This window comes from Hemicordylus capensis, chromosome 1, assembly GCF_027244095.1.
Source record: "Hemicordylus capensis ecotype Gifberg chromosome 1, rHemCap1.1.pri, whole genome shotgun sequence".
Lineage (NCBI taxonomy): Eukaryota > Metazoa > Chordata > Lepidosauria > Squamata > Cordylidae > Hemicordylus > Hemicordylus capensis.
In genome coordinates this window covers 348,181,986-348,188,263 of record NC_069657.1, presented here as the reverse complement: position 1 = coordinate 348,188,263, position 6,278 = coordinate 348,181,986, and the positions used below count along the sequence as shown (strand labels likewise).

At 47.5% G+C, this 6,278-nt stretch overlaps 1 long non-coding RNA gene across 1 annotated transcript; it reads left to right on the top strand.

Moving 5' to 3' along the window:
• Positions 1-827: 827 nt before the first annotated feature.
• On the top strand, positions 828-6,102 carry LOC128341999 (uncharacterized). Its single transcript, XR_008314712.1, has 3 exons — positions 828-1,498; positions 2,819-2,875; positions 4,532-6,102. It is a non-coding gene; the product is annotated as an uncharacterized LOC128341999 (long non-coding RNA).
• The last annotated feature ends 176 nt before the right edge of the window (positions 6,103-6,278 follow it).

Here is a 6,278-nt window from a genome sequence, read left to right as displayed (position 1 = left end):
TCCCTTCAATCTGTTTCTGAAATCGGTCTATTCAATCATGACATTGATCTCTACAGTTTTACAGAGTATCCAGCAGGGGAGGGAAGAATTGCCTCTGGGGTGGGGGTGGGGGTGGGGTGTGTCTCCCCCCCCCAGTAGACCCATGCCTTTCCACTGTTTCCATCCCCCGCTGGTGGACACGAGTTGCTGTAAAAAAGGCATCCTACCCAGGGGCGTAGCAAGGTTGAACTGGGCCCAGAGACAAGATTTTAAAATGTCCCCCCCCCCACTGAAGCTCAGCTCCTGAAGTAAAGAAATCTTAAATGAGGCTGAATAGTGGTAACAAAAAGCATAGTAATATAACACAGCTATGTGCCACAATAGAACTTCATCCTAAATTATGTTTTAAACAGTTTTGTAAATTGTGGATGATGCAAGTCATCTAAAGGTACTAGAGAAAGAGATGCGGTTCTGGTAGATCCAGGTCTTAACACCCACATCAATTTCGGAGGATGAATACAACTGAAGGAAGCCCGGGCGGGTGAGCGGCTGGGGGTCAGTAATGTGACTTGCCTCTGGAGGGCCCCCCAAGGCAGTGGGCCCCCAGACAACTGTCTCCCCTTGCCCTATGATAGTTACGCCCCGATCCTACCCAGCAAGTATATTCTGCTGCTAATCTCAACTCTGGGGGCATTTTCTGTAGGACCGAGGGAGGCTGCCCTTTGTCATTATTCCCCTCTATCTATGCAAGATCTGTGAGCTCCAAAGGGGCATTTTTTGGGGGGGAGCCCCTGCCTAGCAACAGGAGAACACAAGCTGTAGACTGCTTGGGGAAAGCAGCAAGGACAATTCAACCCTGTTTAAAAGGGGAGGGAAGCGCAAAGTTGTATCTGCTTTCAAAGGCCTGCTCACTGAAGAGGGGCTAAGAACTGCTTTTGTGAAAGGCATAGATTCGTGGAAACAGTTGCTGTTGAGGCAAAATCCCATACTCCACGAGATAAGCTTTTTCTTTGTTGTTTTTTGCAAGAATTGCATAAGGGGTGTATTCTGAGCAGAGTTCTTCCCACCACATACAGCCTCTTTTCCCATGACATATGTCTGTACACAGGTAGCTTTGCACAAGCGCTCATGAGAAGATTGGTTCGTGTGATTGCATGGTGCTACAGAGGGTGTGGTTTCAGGGGGCGTGAAGGTACTGCTTTTGTGCATGCCTGGAGTACAATTGCCTGCTTGGCCACCTGACCCTTGATGACCCAGGGCTGGGCTGATTGACCTGCCCTTCCCTGTGAGGCTTCTCTTCATCCACTTTTAGGGAGCATGGGTGATACCCCCGAGACAAGGCACAAGGGAACCTGGATGTTGTCTTGGAGACACGGCGCAGTGATTGATCTCATATCTATCTGGGAGGGAAAGGAAGTCCTCAGCAGACTTTGTGGGAGCCACCGCAACATCAGAACATATTGCTAAAAAAATGTGCGCAAAGGGACACAAGAGGACAGCGCTGGAGTGCAGGACGAAGGTGAAGACACTAAATCACATTTATAAGACCATCAGGGTGAACAATTCAAAATCTGGACGTGCGCCAATGATGTACTCCTTCTATGAGGAGCTCGATGTCTTCCTCCAAAATTATTCCAGCATCTTGGTGTGTAGCGTGGTGAGCAGCATTCGGCTCAAGTACTGCCAACTGGCTACCAGCCCAAGGCAGGAGGGGGAAATCGAGAACCATGACTTGACTACTGTGAATGCAGCAGACTACCTTGTGTCCAGCAGGTTTCTCATGTTCCATGATATTTGCTAGGGAGGAGGGATGTGGGTGAGGAGAAAATTCTCCATCAGCCTGACATGCATTTCTAGTAGTGGATAACACTGAAGATACCACGATGGATCAAGGTCAGTGTCCTGGTGCTGGGTATGCAAGATTCCCGCTCTCCACCCCGGCCCTTCATGAGATGTCCCCGGTTAACTCATGCCGGGACTCCAGGATTACCGAGTGTTCCGCACTAGCGCAAGCATGAGAGGAGCTGCACAAACACTTGAGACCTGCAGCTTGGTTGGGGGAAGGGGCAGATTTACCAGATGTTGGTGGGCTGTTTGCTCCCAAGTGGCTGCTTGTGGGCTTCATCTCCCCCAGATTAGTCCCCAGAAACAGGGGCCTCTTGCAAAGGGGGTTCTCAAGAAGGTACGGGTGGGCATTCCCTGCCTCGGAAGTGGGGAAGGGCATTTTTTCGGCAGGCCATTGGTCCTTTTAGGCTCGACGGCACAACTTTATGTATTTCTGTATCTGACAGAAAGATTGAGAGAGGCAGAGTGCGAGAGAGGGAGACACAACACTGTGAGCAATCTGAAACAAGACCTTGTTCTCTGAAAGAAGAGTGCTGCTTCAATGCAGGAGAAGTAGTTGCCAGAAATGTGGCTTGCTTTGCTTTGCTACCTTAGCCTGTGGATGGTTAATCACCAGTGTGACTGGAAGCCTGCTTTTTCTCCCCTCCCTTCCCCCAAGCTGTGGAGTGGGCATTGATGAAGTGTAATTGTCCTTGCAGAGCTGCATATCCACCACTGCAAGATTTATTTCCCTGTGCATGCACCCTGCCCCAAGGAAGACTGTTCTTTGTATACACAATTCCTGAAATTGGAAACTACTTTGCTCCCCTTATGAGGACTGGGATTTTTTCAGGGAACTTTCCAATGGGGAATTATTCATCTAATGCATGGGTGGCATTAAAATGCCAAAGATCCGTGAAATACAGCTAAGCCTTCTTCTGCAGTGCATTGAAAATTATTTTTATCTTGAATTCAATTATTCTCTGTTCTCTCCCCTTTCCTCCATACCTTGCAGATGCCTCCATCTTGATGCCCATCACAGAATGCGAAGTTGGTGAGGAAATTACTGAAGGTAGGTTGTTCATTGAAATTCAGAAGTTAGGGCGTTGAGGTTTTCCCATTCCCTGTGGCCGGCCCTTCATAGCTGAGAACAGCAGACATCTCCTCCCTCTTCTCTGCTCAGCAGAGCCTGCACAACCATCGACATCACACAGCACAAGCAGAAACCTTGTGCAGACTCCACAACCTCAAGAGACCCCCTCGAGGACTGCACACCAAACTGACTCTTTGGGAAATCATGTCACTCCCAACCGGTCCTATGGACCTGGACAGAATGCATTGCAAGGTAGTTCCATGATGCAAACTCTTCCTCTGTCGCGCAAAAGGCTATCATGCACAGCTAACTTTGTGCTAGGACCTTCTGCATACAAACTGGATGCACCAATAATTAGCAAGGGCACCACACCTCAGGACAGTCAGTGCCAAACCTCATACATTCATCCTGAGTTCATCTGTGGTGTGCTGATAGTTGTTCCCCCCTGAATGTGTGAGTCTGCAGTGTGTTCCGTTTACATGGTGCAGGACTGCTCCATTGAAATTAAGGGGAGGGATGACCTGCATCATGATATTGTCTTAGGGGTTTTCAGGGAAACACATACGTTGCAGGCCACAGAGGATTAACTGGAACAGCATGCAGGACCAGCTATGCTTCCGTCAACAGCAAGCATGACTACCATAATCCCCACCTGAAATGGCTTATCCTTGGGGGTTGTGAGAGATCTAGTCAGCAAATTCTTGTATTCTGGAGAACTGATTAAGTTCCTCTTATTTATTTATTTCTTTTTAAAAAATATAACTAGAGCAAGGCACACTCCGGCACACAGGTTTCTAAAGTAGAGTCTTCAAGGATCTGCCCACAGATACAGAGAAGTGCATGATTTACCAGCACTTGATTCTGACTGTGATATGCAGCAGCAAGACAAAAACTAGGGTCCATGACATCCAATGAAGTCAAACATATTATGTTTTTATTATTTACATTGGAAAAATAAACGATTCTCAATGAACGTAAAATAAAATGCTATGTGCATCCAGCACACATTCCTTATCTTAATAGAAAGGGGAGGGGGGAAATTTGGGACTTATGGCTGCCCTGATTCCACAACCCATGATGCTGAACCACTGATGGTCTGCAATGAAAGGGGAAAATACAACGGGGTCTTGGCACGTGTAGTGGGTGATGACTATGTTTGGCTGCATTGAGCACTACTCACCTACTGCGTCCTCACCGAGGTGGCAAGCCCTCTCGGAGTTCCTGGAGGCACGGCTGCATGAAGGCCATCATGCGCTCCTCAGTGCTCAGCTCCTCTGCAGCAAAACAAGAGTGGGCTGGCAGGCATTACCAGAGGCATCTCCAAGATAGGGCTGAGAGAGATTCCTGCCTGCAGCCTTGGAGAAGCCGCTGCCAGTCTGAAAAGATAATACTGAGCTAGATGGACCAATAGTCTGACTCAGTATATGGCAGCTTCCTATGTTCCTATGTTCCTTTGCCAGTCTGTGGGGAAAACCCGCATAGTTAAGGCTGTGGGAAAGAATACGGGTTGCGGTGTTCATTTGCTTATTAGTAAGCAGCTCCTGCTTCAGAATTGCTAAAAGCAATATGCACTTATGTGCAATTTGCCTCCTTCAGTCCAGTTTCTAATGTTGTTTAAATACTTTTTAAATCTAGTTATCACTTTTTGGAAGGATGCATCAGGGTGTGCTTGCTTACCTCTCTCTGCATCAGTGAAGCTTGCCTCCCGCTGCTCAAAATGGAGATCTACAGCCTCCTGGACATGCCTCCCTAGATCTGAAAATGACAAGCAGAGCATAAGCAGTTATATCGTGGTGTGGTTGGGGGTGGGAAAGGAATGTGGTATCGTGCTGCAACATACTTTGCTCGATGGCAGCAACATGAGCCTCCATGGCCTTGAGCCGTGGCCACCACTCCACCTGAACTGAGAAGGAAAGAGCACAATTCTGAGTCACATGCATTTCGCACACATGCAAGGGGGGGAACACGCGAGGCAACATGCGGGAGGAGTGGTTCTAAGCATATCACACACACAAACACACACACACACACACCCCATTCTCTAGGGCAGCAAATCGCTCCTCCATGTTCTGCAGCCCGAACAGGCACTCCTGGAGTTGTCCCACTCCAGCCTATTCCAGCTGCCCCCCAGGAGGACCTGCCAAAAAATTTAAAAAGGACATGAAGATATGAAGCATCCACAAGGAAAGGTTGAGAACACACACACACACACACACACACACACACACACACACACACACACACACACACCTCTGCCATGGCACAGCACCCACCCACCCCAAAGCACAAAAAACTCATAACCCTTAACATATCCTACCATACCCTATCATTCATTATGGATAAGCTTTATTTCCCATGTGGAACCAGAGTTGGCCCTTGCTGCAGACGCCATTGTACCCATACGGGAGCCTCACTGGGTTGGTGACCCTCTCCCAGTCACTCATCTCTGTGCCCAACCTACCTCACAGGGTTGCTTGGAGTATAACAGTCACCATACACATCTCATGGCTCCTGGGAGGAAGAGCTGGATACAAAATCTTGAAGACACCACTAAAATTTGTCAACCTACCTGGCAATGACACCTCAGAGATCTCTCTCTTCAATCTCCTGCTTTTGCTCCACCTCCTGCCCCTGCCCCTCCTCTGTGTGGGGTGCCAGCCCTGCACCCCCCTCTGCTGCTGCACATCTGTGGAGGATAGAGACAATGCAGATAATGCTCCCTGCACATCAGAGCACTAGAGGAAAGGAGTAGGGTATGTGTGCTGATGAAGCACAAGACTGCAATTGTCAGCAAACTGGAGGCATTCTATATGAAACGTATTTATTTATTATTTATTTTTCATGTTTCTGTACTGCCTGATACATACATCTCTAGGCAGTGTGCAATAGATATTCCCACTAGAAACTACAAACGTTTTTTAAAGCAAATTCTTTTCCAAATGCACACACACACACATTTATTTACTTAATTTTAATCAACATATTTTTGAGATGCCCACAAATGGCATCTCTGGGTGGTTTGCAGTATACATATTAATAGACAAGTAATATAGTATTGCCAATAGGAAGCTCAATTATTATAATGTGTCCTGAGTATACTGAATACATGGAAAACATAGAAATGGAAGGGTATGAAATCCCGCAACCAATATTTAAATCTCAGTTTCTACAAAAACAAGAATTAAATTCAGGCTTGGTTGATCTTTTATGCTGTGTTTCTGTGTTTCACTGTGGCTCTGGGGCCTTGCAGTGTTTGGGGGATGGGAGAGGGAGAGAGAGCGTGTGTCAGGGCTGAGTAAGGGGGAGGGGTGATGTGCAATGGCACAATCCTCCTCTAAACTACTTCAAACCTACTCGTACAGTCACAGTTTGGTTCCTTAGA